This window comes from Periplaneta americana, chromosome 5 (assembly GCF_040183065.1).
Source record: "Periplaneta americana isolate PAMFEO1 chromosome 5, P.americana_PAMFEO1_priV1, whole genome shotgun sequence".
Classification (NCBI taxonomy): Eukaryota; Metazoa; Arthropoda; class Insecta; order Blattodea; family Blattidae; genus Periplaneta; species Periplaneta americana.
Window position 1 is genome coordinate 47817916 of NC_091121.1, and position 13542 is coordinate 47831457.

The window sequence follows — 13542 nt, forward strand, 5'->3', positions numbered from 1 at the left end:
TCCAGCACCGAAAGTTACTTAACTAACTAATTACAGAAACGTTTTGCCTCGCAACGGAGAAAGTTCAATCACAGTCCCCTGTGAATTATGCCACCATTCATTCAGCCGTCCTTACCAAAACGTATTGTTATGAGAATTGAGACAAGATATTCGCGCTATAGCCTTAGCAAGTTGCAGGCAGTACAAATGAAAATGAGGCTTTTCTTCTTTTTTCTTGCTATTCCGCGGATTCTGGCATTCTGTAATTGGAGTGCTGGGCGGCGCGGGGCGCTGGAGTTGGTGGTGCTGCTCTCTGTGTCCCGGCCTGCCGGCCTGCCTGCCTGGCGATCAGTTCAGTGTGATTGTCCGTCGCGAGTGAGTGTGTGCTGTGATGCTCTGAAGAGGCTTTCTGTGTTCGCGTACGTCGTCGTCAAGTTCGCACATGTTCAGTTGTGTTCCATGTCCTGTGAAAACCGTGTTTCCGTAACTTGCCACTGTAATCGTATTAAGACAGATGTCCCATTCCTCCGCCATCCAATGTGATATTCGTTTCGAAACTATTTTTGTTAAATATCTGTGCCCCTAGTAGATTTATTCTCAATTTTATACCATTCACTTTCGATTTCTTTTCGTACATTTGCCCCATAAACGTCTGCATGCTTTTAATATACTTTAAATTTAGTTTTAATCACATATCCTATTAATTTATGCTAAATATTTGAGCTCTGAAGAAATTTAATTGCAATTTTGTTGCAATTTCTTGCGTTTACTTCTAATATCTAAACATATACTTGCCCTACATATGAATGCGCGTTACTATATTGCTTTCAGGGTTGCCAGATGTCCTGAAATTCCAAGGATTGTTCTAGATTTTAATGGTGTGCCCTGTGTCCTGGATTGAGTTATATTTGCCTCTGGAATATCAAACAAATTGGAAAAACACAATTTTTGCTCATTTCTATTAAATTATTTTTAACATTTCTTATTCATTTTTTCAAAACCCTGTCCAATCTATGTTAAACGTCGCCTGGCACCTCCTATAGGGTTGTATTGAAATACAAATGATAATACTATAGTATATACATTAGTATTATACAGAAACTTTATTCTTTACTTTCTTTGGAAGTTGATTTATTATGATAGGATTTAAATACGGTGTCATTCATTTTTCTCTATAGGTCAGGCTATAATATGTCATTATTTTTCCTGACTTTATCAGTAATCCTAAGTAAGGTCTTTATCAGTAATTCTAAGTAAGGTAAGGTTCATAATGTAGCAAAAAATGTAACAAAATACAAATTTTAGTAGCTATGTAATACATAGAACGAATAACATCAGTTGCATTACAAATTGAATTAATTCAAAAGTGTAATCACGTTAAAAAAGGACTTGTCCTGGATTTCTGATTAGAGGATTGGCAACCCTGATTGCTAGTGACCTACTTCGATTAGATAGTCTCTTAATGTTTGTTAAATATCTGTGTAAATTTCTGTTTAATTTTACACCGATTTGTTAGGTCTACGTTCGATTTCTATTCGTATTTGCCTCGTAATGCTTTTCAAATCTCTTATGACACATCCTGTTATTTTATTTTATATATTTCAGCACTGAGCACGTCCTAACTGCAATTTCGTGCGTTTGCTTTTAATATATAGATATGTGACTGTCCCACATTTAAAGGAGCATTATTATAACGATAAATATGATCTATTTTAGATTAAATATGCTCCTAATTTTGTTAAATATTTGTGTCCCCCAGCAGTTTCCCATCTATTTCCACTCACTTTTATTCACTTACAGCTCCTAATTGACTCATAAATGACTACGGGATGGTTTAATGTCATATCTGAGCCAAGATCTGTTAATTTTTATTAAATATCTGCAACTGCGGCTCAGTTTTACACCAATTTGTTAGATTCACTTTCAATTTCTATTCATATATTTGCCTCATAAATGACTACGTGATTTTTAATGCATTTTATAACTGATTTCGATTGATTTTTGTTAAACATTTGAGCTCCAAGAAGACTATGAAGCAATTTAACTGCACTTTCTTGTAGTCACTTTTAATGTATAACTATGAACTTTCCCACAAATGAATATGCATTATTTTAATGCTTTACATGAACTATTTCGATTAAATATATTCTTAATTTTGTTCAACATTTGTGTGTCCCCAATAGTTTAATTTCACTCACTTTCATTTACTTTAAACTTCTAGCTGTCTCAGAATTGACTATACGATTTTGTAATGCCTATATGACCCAATTTCAAATAGATATCCATTAATTTCTGTTTAATATTTTGTGAACACGTGACGTTTTTCTACGCAGATTTACCGAGATTTCTTTCGTTCACTTTTATTTTCAAATTATCTATCTTTAGTCCTACAAATGTGTTATTGTAATTAATACGATATATGAAAGACTCTATTTCATTCGGTAATCTTATACATTTTCGCGAAATATTTTTACCCCGAATAATTTTCCATGTAATTTTACACCAATTCCGTTTATTTAATTTGTAATTTATTGATGCACTTACTTACTTACTTAGTCTCCTTACTTACAAATGACTTTTAAGGAACCCGCACTCTATAAATGTTTGCGCATTGTTTAAAAGCTATAAAATAAGCATTTTGATCGGATATTCAGTAATTAGGTAGATTTTGGCTTAAACATCTGTTTCTTAGGTAATTTCCAGGCAGTATTTATATAATTAGTTTCATTTCACTTTCAGATGTCTATTTATTTCGTATAACTATAATTTTCGAATATGATCATTTTGCATAAGACCGAATTTCTATCAGATATCCTCTTAAATTTATATTATTGTGCCTCAAATAGTTTTATACGCAATGTACTAACATTTTTTCGTTAGTTAGAGTTTCTAAGAATTTATTTTCCATAAAAATGACACCACGCTGTTATCATGTGATGCAACGTCTATTTCGATATGCTTTCCTGTGAATAGCCTATTCATTAAAAAAAAAACTAACCGATTTTTAATAACAGACCAGCAGTTGAATTAATACAACCAATTGTGCTAATTCTTTCAGAAAGTATTAAATTCGTCTACACAGTTTTCTGTCAAGCCTAAGGGTTCCATGAAGGAGAACAAAAATATTAATTCTACACTTTGCGATTTTATAAAATATTCTGTATTGAAAAGCAAAATAAATTAATTAATTTTATTCAATAAATGAATTTTGCTTATAAATGGCAGCAGAGTTCAAATATCACGTTCTTGATTTTGCTGAGTTAAATAACATTTTTTTGTTTTGTTAGAGTTTCTAAGAATGTATTTGCCATAAAAATTATACCGCGCTGTTGTCATGTGATTCGACGTCTGTTTCGATATGCTTTTCTGTAAATACTCATTAAATTCTTGGGTCCCGAGTAATTTTTGAGTCATTATAACTCAGTTCTTTTCCCTTTTCTAACACTTTCAATTTTATATTAGGCCTGCAAATGATCGTGTGATGTTGTAAAGCGATAGTATTTTGTTGTCTAGAAGTTACAGTTTTTCTCAGAGATATCAAGAAATTTTAAACTAGTGACTATTACTTTTCTGCCACATTTGTCACTAAATTGTGCAAATATCTTAAATATGCTCTCCTCTGAATATATTTAATACCTAAGAGTGAAATCCGTAAAATTAAACAAGATTAATAAAAAGCTAATTTTTATTCACGTAACTGTTCATTTACACGCTGTTTCACATACTAATTTCTATTGCATTCTTGTAATATATATTACACAGGCTCTAATTATTTAATAAGCATTTATTTCCGATTGAGTTTAATCAGTTACTTATTTGAAATCTGTTCCGAGAATTACCAATCAGCTTCACATCTATGAGTGAGAATCACGATAATAAAATTTTAAAACATCTTCAGTTGTCTTCTCTGTGCTGTTCTTGAAAATTCATTAAACGATCTTCTAAATTGATTCAAACAGTTTTATAGCCCATTCCATGTAATTTTTATCCACACACAATACCGTCAGTCCTACAGCTGATTATCTTCGTGCAGTCAGCTGTTTTATGGTGCAGTTAACGATCAATTCCAAACACCTTTGATGCATAAAATGTTTCAGTGTAAATAAGGGGTGTTATTAACACGGGCTGCAAGCTTCGGATCAAGTTCACTCAGTTTATTTTTCACGTAATTTTATTGTATGGCAATGAATATAATTATTTTTATTATAATTGATTGATGGTATCAATTGTTTCGTACAATTTTACAGCCTGGCTGTTGTGATTAATTCCAAGTAGGGACGTTTCAATAAATACTTTGTATATTTTATTAGCATGTCTGGATTACGTGAAAAGCATTTTTTTTAAATTCAGTTAGTACCTATACAAGTTTAAAAATATCTAGAAGTAACGTATTAAGAAAGAGTAAGACAAATTTTGTACGATTGAGGTAAAACTTTTGGATAAATCAACCGAATTTAACACTAATTTCATCGCTGATAGCTGTTTTACGATGCTGAAGAAATAAATGCACATAGCAGGCTCTCATATTTAAAGTTCGCTTTTAAATGTCTATATATAAGAAAACAAAAGAATGTTCACGCATCACAGAAATATTAAAACTTATTAAAACTTGCAAATGGTCTATTGGGCTGTTGTAGGTGTACAATAATTGTTATTATTCCTTTTTAATATGGAGGGGTTAGGAATAGCTTACAGCATTAACATTTTTGGAAATATTCAACATTTTTTCCCTCCATTACTGTATTTTGTACAATAATAAAAATGGTGTGTGGAAAACACTGTCCTTCTGCTATAAGAAAAAAAAATATTTTTACGATTTAAAAAGAATTATTTGTATATTTTTTCAAAATTCAAAATGGTGACAGTTACTGTGCAGTGATGAAGCGTTTCCCTCATAACTCATAAACTTTTTAACTTTTTCATGTTATCTCTCTTTTATTTTATTGCCGAAACTGATGTTTACAATATCATGCTCTTTAAACTACTTTCCTTAATAAATAATATTTATTTTATTTTGTATTAGAAGAAAAAGTGATATTTGACCATTTTTTTAAATTAATTTATTTTTATCAGACAATCTATCAAAGGTAGAGAAGCGATTTTGCATCATATTGTAGATATGACATGCATAAATACACAAACAATTTCATCACAGAATGTTGGATAGTTTTTGACAGTGAGCTGCCACCATTTTGGATTTTGAAAAGAAAATATAAACAATTTTCTTTAAATCGCAAAAATATATTTTTTTTCATATAGCAGAAAGACAGTGTTTTACACATATTAATTTTCATTATTGTACAAAATACAGTAATGGAGGAAGAAAATGTCGAGTATTTCCAAAATATTATTGCTGTAAGCTGTACTTAACCCCTTATGTTATAGGAATATGTTATGTATCTATATCAGTACAAATAACGCAAGCTATGAATATTGTCTCGATGTTGCCATGGAGAAGTTTGTAAATACTACAAAGTTTAGATAATTATGGCTAGTGATTTATTCAGCGAACAACGAAAGTACATAATCAAACAATATTGTATACCTACTTCCGTCCATCCTAGTATGCCTATATTTGTTGCAAGGCTTCCTAAACATGAAACTAATCTTAATATCATAGGATAAGTAACGTTTGTAGTATACATTCGTTCTTTGAAAATTGGGTTAGGTATTTGTAAGCTAAATAAACGTTACAAATCTTTACATTTTAAGTGCATATCAAATTTTAATAACTTAGACATATTATTAAACCCTTTTTGTGTACGCTGTAAAAATTCTAAATTGAATTGCATGTCAGAACCTTACTTTATATTATGACAAAGTTAAATACCCATAAAAGTATAAGAAACATTCATATTTCGGTTCTTCTCATTATAAAACTAGATGACACGTGATTGGAATTCTTTGACGTCAAGTAACGTTTCTAGTATGCATTCGTTCTTTGAAAATTGGGTTAGGTATTTGTAAGCTAAACAAGTGTTATAAATCTTTACATTTTAATTGCATATCAAATTTCAAGAACGTAGACATATTATTAAACCCTTTTTTTGTGTACGTTTTAAAAGCTCTAAATTGAATTGCATGTCAGAACCTTACTTTATATTATGATAAGGTTAAATACCGATAAAAGTATAAGAAACATTCATATTTTGATTTTTCTCATTATAAAATTAGATGACACGTGATTGGAATCCTTTGACGTCATTTCAATGCGATACCGTGCCTTAAGATAACACAGGATATCACATTTCACATTGATAACGAAAAAAACCGTGCGGTACGTAGGGCTTAAGGCTACACACAAAACTGTGAAGAAAATATTTCCGTGGTAAGATAATATAAAAACTTAATTATCTAAAAACATTTACTTTAATAATTGCGCGGTGGTATATGCGTACCGTCTGTGAAAAAATAGAGTGAAGGTATCTCATAGCATGAGGAAGGGATGTTTTAAATAGTGTGTGACCTACTTTTATCATCTGTATTTCTGAATATGCGACTTATAATAGCAAAACGATAAAACTTTCAATTTCATGAGACGAAAATAATATATAACTCCGCAGTATAAATATATCTCCAAATCCTTTAAACTCCAATAGGCCTACCTACATTTTAAGTATTATGGCAGAAAATGTTTTTTAATTGAAGAGTCCACTGCAAGAATGATGGTTGTCATTTGGAATACATTTTGCAGGAGAAGCAATTGAAAGTTTGAAATGCTTAGCGCTCAAAGCTTAACTGTGATTTTCCGATCTTTACTGGACAATGACTATCAGTGCTAATGCCATGTAACTCTCTATGTACATTCTATATGTCTTAAGCTATGCATTGACAATCTTGGTTCATTTTCGACAAGAAAGTGACATCCATCATTCTTGCAGTGGACTCTTCAATTGTTAAAAATACAGTCATATTATATGTATGTTAAGTTTATGCTTTACGTACGTGAATTCATGACCTACAAGAGTACAGTGAGGTAAAAATCCAAATTGAGAAGACGAGTTTTAATATTGAACGTGTTTATCCACAGCCCAGTGTTTCTCTAGTAGGGATAATTTGGCCATGTATAAAAACTTTCTTTAAAAACACTCTCTTATCAGTTTCAGAAGACGATTTTTAATATTGAACGTGTTTATCCACAGCCCAGTGTTTCTCTAGTAGGAATAATTTGGCTATGTATAAAAAACTTTCTTTAAAATCACTCTCTTATCAGTTTCAGAAGACGATTTTTAATATTGAACGTGTTTATCCACAGCCCAGTGTTTCTCTAGTAGGAATAATTTGGCTATGTATAAAAAACTTTCTTTAAAATCACTCTCTTATCAGTTTCAGAAGACGATTTTTAATATTGAACGTGTTTATCCACAGCCCAGTGTTTCTCTAGTAGGGATAATTTGGCCATGTAAAAAAAACTTTCTTTAAAATCACTCTCTTATCAGTTTGAGAAGACGATTTTTAATATTGAACATGTTTATCCACAGCCCAATGTTTCTCTAGTATGGATAATTTGGCCATGTATAAAAAACTTTCTTTAAAATCAATCTCTTGTCAGTTTGAGAAGACGATTTTTAATATTGAACGTGTTTATCCACAGCCCAGTGTTTCTCTAGTAGGAATAATTTGGCCATGCATAAAAAACTTTCTTTAAAATTACTCTCTTATCAGTTTGAGAAGACGATTTTTAATATTGAACGTGTTTATCCACAGCCCAGTGTTTCTCTAGTAGGAATAATTTGGCTATGTTTAAAAAACTTTCTTTAAAGTCACTCTCTTATCAGTTTCAGAAGACGATTTTTAATATTGAACGTGTTTATCCACAGCCCAGTGTTTCTCTAGTAGGGATAATTTGGCCATGTAAAAAAAACTTTCTTTAAAATCACTCTCTTATCAGTTTGAGAAGACGATTTTTAATATTGAACATGTTTATCCACAGCCCAATGTTTCTCTAGTATGGATAATTTGGCCATGTATAAAAAACTTTCTTTAAAATCACTCTCTTATCAGTTTCAGAAGACGATTTTTAATATTGAACGTGTTTATCCACAGCCCAGTGTTTCTCTAGTAGGGATAATTTGGCCATGTATAAAAAACTTTCTTTAAAATCACTCTCTTATCAGTTTCAGAAGACGATTTTTAATATTGAACGTGTTTATCCACAGCCCAGTGTTTCTCTAGTAGGGATAATTTGGCCATGTATAAAAAACTTTCTTTAAAATCACTCTCTTATCAGTTTCAGAAGACGATTTTAAATATTGAACGTGTTTATCCACAGCCCAGTGTTTCTCTAGTAGGGATAATTTGGCCATGTATAAAAAACTTTCTTTAAAATCACTCTCTTATCAGTTTTCATTATAAATAATTATATTACAGTTATAGCGAAAAATAAAAACGTAGAAGATTTAGGCTGACGAATGTTTTGCTAAGACTTCATTTCAGATAAAAAATACAGTAAGTGATATATTGATAACGGTTGTAATGGAGTGACGTTTACAAGAATAACAGGAAATACTAAAGGACTCAGTGCATTAAAACTTTCTCAGTATTCCCCACGAACTGGGATCATTTACGTGAAACGCCCCCATGGGCCGTTTGATAAAAATAACACTGTTGATTTCATAGTGGAACCACTGTGGAGTGAAGGATTAGTCTCTTAAATCTTACAGACAAAAGCGCAAATAACTAAACTGTTCTAATTCAAGTAGCTCTGTAAACTTTTCCTAGACACGGTTTATTGTTTTAGCAAAGACGTGAGCATTTGAAGTTCATAAAATTTTTCCACAGTGAAGTCACAGTGATTTAAAGGGTTAAAGTGTTAGGTTCTTGTGAAAGAACTGAGAAAGAGTTTTATTTAAATAAAGCCTAAATATAATTTTTAGTAAAAGGTTTTGTTTTAGAATTTTAGAGATTAAGTTCAGGGATAAGTTTCATATTGATATACTTTAAAATAAAGCATTAAACACGTCTTGTAGAACAATATAGAAGAAGAAAGATGAACTGTTCAACGGATGCCTCGAGAACGTCTTCCATATCAGTCTAAGGAATAAGACGACAAGAAATATCTCTAAAACAGCAATTAGGCAAAGTTATGTACCAGACGAATAAAATGTACGGAGTACTGTTTGTAATTATCCTATTTTTAATTTTATGAAGAAACTCTAGGTTTACAAAAGAAAAAGAATATTTTGAACGTATTTTCTAAACCATGTTTTTATACCTTAGTTTAATTCAAACAAACTTCTCCTAAAATAGGGGTTGCCTTGATGGACAAAGTATACCAAATGTAGAAGTAGTAGTAAATGCGTAAAATTTTCGTGAGAAATATAATTATTATTATTGTTGTGTTATTAATTTACTTTATATATGTAATTTCTCAGGCGATAGATTAAATATTCGAAGTTGGTTAACCTGTGTTTATGTTGGCTGCCTTGTACTCATGAGAGAATGCCATTGGTCAATTACACACAAATAACATCAGAATGCGTAATATCGACTTTACATATCGTTGTTGACATACATATCGATATGCATAGTCGTCTACGTTCTCGGTTTATTGTGAATCAAAAATTTTCATATTCACGTCCTCTGCTTCTCGTTTTCATTCAGGTTCTCGTTCCCGGTTTATTATGAACCAGCCTTAACCGTTACTCCACAGCGGTGGATCGCGATTCTTATTGCTCAGAGTGTTGTGTAAATATTAATTCCTGTAAAAGAAAACAAAAAATATTCCCTTTTCTCGTAGCGATTTCTCGCTTTATCGAAAGCGAAATTTGTGCCGTAGCTAATGTCACGCGAGTGGCTGGCATTTAAATAATCCTCCGCAAGTCGCATGACAAACAGCGCGCTGGCAGAACGGAACGCTCGTGCCTGCGCTACTGTCGGCGGCTATCGACTCGCTTGCACCGGATCACCAGGATGCACCTGACGACGACGTCGTGACTGCAGCACCTGCTCCACGCAGGCTCCCCCTTCTTTTGTTTCCTGCTAATCTTCTACTGGCATTTGCTGTGTGGCGGTTCAACCACTCTACAAGCTCGACTGTCTAGTGTTGACAACTCCCCAAGTGATGTTTGTAAACAGATGACTAACTTAATGCGTTCTAATTTCATTGTTGAAGTGAACACGTGACGTGTATAACGAAAGTGAAAATTCCTACAGCTGTGTTTTGTTCTTACGCGATCACTCACCTATTCTGAAACAGAAATGCAGTTGTTACGTATTGCTAGAAATCCTATTAGAAATTCAACGTAGAGTTTTGTGGTATTCTCCTATAGTATTGGAATTTATCAAATTCTGATACTTTTCAATAGAGAAACAATTTTAAGAGCAGCGTTTACTAGTGGTTCCGCGAGTCCTAAATGGTTTTTAATTTTTTTTTTTATACTTAGAGGATGCAAAACTCAGCGACAGTATTGTATGGATTAATAATAATATGAAACATTACGACGGCTAAAAAGTGATATCTCGTATCTACAAAAATGGTAATTTAGTTTAACTACATTATTTTCTGGATTAACTAGTATATTATTATGTTCACAAAATTGCAGAGTTCATTGATATTATTTTTGTCTTGAAGTAGAAGATCTTGCAAAGCCGAAACATACATAAAATGTGTCTATTTTGAGAGATATTAATGTTTAATACATTTTTTCTTGACCTGCAAATTTCCAGATACGAGGTATTACTTCTTAGCCATCGATTAGAGAGAATAAAAGCAACAACAACAATAATAATAATGTATTATTTTCACATTACTAACTTACAAATGGCTTTTAAGGAACCCGCAGGTTCATTGCCGCCCTCACATAAGCCCGCCATCGGTCCCTATCCTGTGCAAGATTAATCCAGTCTCTATCAACATATCCTACCTCCCTCAAATCCACTTTAATATTATCCTCCTATCTACGTATCGGCCTCCCCAAAGGTCTTTTTCCCTCCGGTCTCCCAACTAACACTCTATATGCATTTCTGAATTCGCCCATACGTGCTACATGCACTGCCCATCTCAAACGTCTGGATTTAATGTTCCTAATTATGTCAGGTGAAGAATACAATGCGTGGAGTTCTGCGTTGTGTAACTTTCTCCATTCTCCTGTATCTTCATCCCTCTTAGCCCCAAATATTTTCCTAAGAACCTTATTCTCAAAAATCCTTAATCTCTGTTCCTCTTTCAAAGTGAGAGTCCAAGTTTCACAGCCATACAGAACAACCGGTAATATAACTTTTTTTATAGATTGTAACTTTCAGATTTTTTGAAAGCAGACTAGATGACAAAAGCTTCTCAACCGAATAATAACATACATTTCCCATATTTATTCTGCGTTTAATTTCCTCCCGAGTGTCATTTATATTTGTTACTGTTTCTCCAAGATTTGAATTTTTCCACCTCTTCGAAGGATAAATCTCCAATTTTTATGTTTCCATTTCGTACAGTATTCTGGTCACGAGACATAATCATATTATTATTATTATTATTATTATTATTATTATTATTATTATTATTATTATTATTCTTTGTAGTCGATGGCTAAGAATTGATACCTCGTACCTGGAAATTTGCAGGTCAAAAAAAATATATTTTAAACATTAGTTTTTCTAAAAATATACAAATATTTTTATGTTTGTTTCGGCTTTGAAAGATCTCCTACTTGAAGACAAAAATCATATATTATTATTAATATTATTATTATCATTATTATTATTATTATTATTATTATTATTATCATCATCCTCATCATCATCACCACCATTAAACATTTAAAACCAAACATAAATTAAAATGTCTTACTTTGTTCGACCTATTAAAAAGATAATTTAGGGCTTAACACACTCGCAAAAATTTTATAATCCGTGACGGGACAACCCATGAAGAGCCATGGCCAACCCGTCTACTGCTGGCCTCACGTCCACTTGTCTCAGCAGAGGTGAACGATCAACCAACCAAAGCGAGATTAACATGTAGTCACTGCGATGATGTCTCCTCTCCCAGCCATTATATCTGATTTTCGGCGTTATCTATTATAGCTCCCCAAATTCATGACAATGCTGGGTGGGAAACGGTCCCATACACTGGCCAAAATTCCATGAGAAAATTCCCTCCTCATGAGGAGTCGAACCAGCACTCATTCCGTAACATGAGTCCAGGCCTTAGACCGCAACGCGACGGTGAAATAGTATTAAGCAGTATATTTCAATGTACCGTATAGAAGATGCTGAATTATTTGTCCAAAAGGAAAAAAAAAATGTTCGTTTTCTCATCAACGATACCCAGTTGCCTTAAATGGAGCCGCTGTTAAAATATTGAAGGCGCTTATCCACCTATTGATTTCTCACATCTCACGAAATAAAATCTCTTCTAACTGTCAAGAATATTTATTCTCGGAACTCGGAAACAAGTTTCCTTAACTAACTTGCTTTGGAAGGATTAGTTTTATTTTAGACATGGTCACTTTAAGAGCAGATAATTTAATGAGAGAAAACGACTGGTCTTCCAGTTAACGAACTTAATCTTACTGAAAATATTTTAGCAACTGAATGGCAATGTTTGTTCATTTTCGGCGTGGAGAATTATGTATAAAAACAAAATCAGGTGTTACAAGAAGTGGAATACCTGCTACAAAGGAAATCTTAATCTTATTAAATTATTGCGGTCTGTACTAACTTTGCATCGTCGTCACATTAACCATTAATATATTTTGTTTGCATATTACATGTGATTTAATGGTCACCATTGTTATGTCCTTAATTTGATTCGGAATACATGAATAATAATAATAATAATAATAATAATAATAATAATAATAATAATAATAATAATATAAATGTGTAGGTTTGCAAGTAAATCCCGAAAAGACAAAGTATATGATTATGTCTTGTGACGGAAATATAAAAATTGGAAATTTATCTTTGAAGAGGTGGAAAAATTCAAATACTTGGGAGCAACAGTAACAAATATAAATGATACTCGGGAGGAAATTTAACACATAATAAATATGGGAAATGCCTGTTATTATTCGGTTGAGAAGCATTTATCATCCAGTCTGCTGTCAAAAAATCTGAAAGTTAGAATTTACAAAACAGTTATATTACCGGTTGTTCTTTATGGTTGTGAAACTTGGACTCTCATTTTGAACATAGGTTAAGGGTGTTTGAGAATAAGATGCTTAGAAAAATATTTGGGGCTAAGAGGGATGAAGTTACAGGAGAATGGAGAAAGTTACACATCACAGAACTGCACGCATTGTATTTCTCACCTGACATAATTAGGAAATATTAAATCCAGACGTTTGAGATGGGCAGGGCAGGTACCACGTATGTTCGAATCCATAAATGCATATAGAGTGTTAGTTGTGAGGCCAGAGGAAATAAGACCTTTAGGGAGGCCGAGACGTAGATGGAAAGGTAATATTAAAATGGATTTGAGGGAGGTGGGATACGATAATAAAGAGTGGATTAATCTTGCTCAGGATAGGGACCAATGACGGGCTTATGTGAGGGCGACAATGAACCTGCGGGTTCTTTAAAAGCCAGTAAGTAAGTAAGTATGTACCAGAATAAGAAGACAGA

At 32.6% G+C, this 13542-nt stretch overlaps 1 protein-coding gene across 4 annotated transcripts in view; it reads left to right on the plus strand.

Moving 5' to 3' along the window:
- Positions 1 to 300: 300 nt before the first annotated feature.
- The window catches only part of Nox (NADPH oxidase), an 804684-nt gene continuing 791442 nt past the window's right edge, over positions 301 to 13542 (plus strand). For 3 of the 4 annotated variants that reach the window (XM_069825605.1, XM_069825607.1, XM_069825610.1), the window contains exon 1: positions 301 to 398. The gene's annotated coding sequence lies outside the window, so the exon portion shown is untranslated. Of the gene's footprint in view, positions 519 to 13542 lie in introns of all 4 variants that reach the window. The other variant, XM_069825606.1, reaches the window with a different exon arrangement.